Source organism: Sinocyclocheilus grahami, unplaced genomic scaffold, assembly GCF_001515645.1.
Source record: "Sinocyclocheilus grahami isolate Dianchi unplaced genomic scaffold, SAMN03320097.WGS_v1.1 scaffold6637.1, whole genome shotgun sequence".
Classification (NCBI taxonomy): Eukaryota; Metazoa; Chordata; class Actinopteri; order Cypriniformes; family Cyprinidae; genus Sinocyclocheilus; species Sinocyclocheilus grahami.
In genome coordinates this window covers 805-2751 of record NW_015510970.1, presented here as the reverse complement: position 1 = coordinate 2751, position 1947 = coordinate 805, and the positions used below count along the sequence as shown (strand labels likewise).

The window sequence follows — 1947 nt, the reverse complement described above, 5'->3', positions numbered from 1 at the left end:
CATCCGACGTGACGTCGAGAGTGACCGACTGAAAGGGAACTATAAATATGAATGCATGTTCAAATAACTGTATTGTTGCCTATCACGGCCACATTTTATTTTAAGGTCCATTTCTCACTATTAACAAACAATTAACTATGACTTTTGCCACAATAAACTCCTAATTTGCTGCTTATTAATAGTTAGTAAGGTAGTTGTGAAGTTTAGGTATTGGATAAGATTAGGGATGTAGAATATGGTCATGTAGAATATGTTCTTTATAAGTACTAATAAACAGCCAATATGTTATTAATAGGCATGCTAATAGACAATTAGCTTATAGTGAGAATTGGTCCCTATACAAAAGTGTTACCCTTAGGCATTATTATTATTATTAACCTGGCAACCAGGCAAGTCACTTAAGAACAAGTTCTTATTTTCAACAACAGCCTGGCAGGAGAATTAAAATCTCCTGGATGCTTTATTTAAAAATATTCACATCCCTAACAAAACAAGAGTATTTTTCATAATTTTCAGGTTTTGGTAAGATGTCACTGTTTTAAATATATTAATTACAATATTTGTTGGTCAATAGATTAGGTTTGATATTTTAACATATTTTCCTATTTGCATCCCTAACAACCTAATTTAACCTCAAACATTTTTCATTGCTTCACTAACTAGACAGCAAATTTCTAACAGGTAGTGGATGTGGGGAACAGTCTGATAATGCCAGGTATAGTGGACTGTCATGTTCATGTTAATGAACCAGGCCGTACCTTCTGGGAAGGGTATTGGACTGCCACACAAGCAGCCGCTGCTGGAGGAGGCACCACAATTGTAGACATGCCTCTGTGAGTATAGACTTTCAAATTAACATTCAATAATAATGACTAAACTGACTTTTGAGTTATGAATGAAAAAAAAAAGTTACAATTATCCCAGTCTCTCCCACTCCCTTGGATACTGTTTAGAAATAATATGATTGATAAATAACATAAAACTGACACGATGATTAATTCATGGTACACAGAAACAGCATCCCACCTACTAAAACTCTTAGAAACTTTCATGAGAAGCTGCGTGCTGCTACAGGACAGTGTTTTGTAGATACAGCATTTTGGGGAGGAGTCATCCCTGGAAACAAGGTACTGTACATACAGCACAAACTACAAAATACATTTCAGTTACAGCCTGTTGTTTAACCTTCTAATATTCAAGTATTGTCACTCAATATTGGGAATGTACTATCTAAAGGTAGATATTAACCAAAAGGTTGAATCATGCTTTCATAACAAAGGTATTTTCTCATAAATGTATGAATTACAATCGTTGTTGGTAAACAGAATGCTTTGATATTTATCTGTTACCTTTTATATTTTTTTCGCATTTTTGAATGAATCTGTTGAGTAAATGATACCATGACTCACTCCAAAAGACATCAGTTGCATTAAGATAAGTATATGACACTTCATAGAAACTAGGTCACACTACACAGATTCATACTAAATTTTGCACACTTTTTAAAAATGGTCGCAAAGTACGTACTTCTTCAAAAGAAGTATCTACTCAAAGTGTATTGGGATTTCAAATGCAGCCATCAACTTGTTCTGGAATAAGACTGCATTTCTGAATAAATCAGTTGCGTAAATGATTCAATGATTTACTCCAAAAGACATCAGCTGTCTCCAAATAAGCATTCGCCATACTTCATGTGTACTGATTCAAACTGCACACATACACAATACTATATAACATACTTTTAACAGTTACAAAGTAAGTACTTATTCAAAAGAAGCAAGTACATTTACTGTAGACGCAGCTATCTACTTGTTTGCTCCTTGAATGAATCAGTGTTTTTGAATGCATCGGTTGAGTAAGTGATTCAACGATTCCCTCCTAAGGTCACTTTTCAGCAACTACTGGTGTAAAAATGTGTTGCCAAAATAACAATAAATAACATTGTTT

The 1947-nt window shown here is 34.0% G+C and overlaps 1 pseudogene; it reads left to right on the top strand.

Annotated features, from left to right (window-relative positions):
- Positions 1–1947, top strand: part of LOC107577623 (allantoinase, mitochondrial-like) — a 9332-nt pseudogene that overhangs the window by 6588 nt on the left and 797 nt on the right.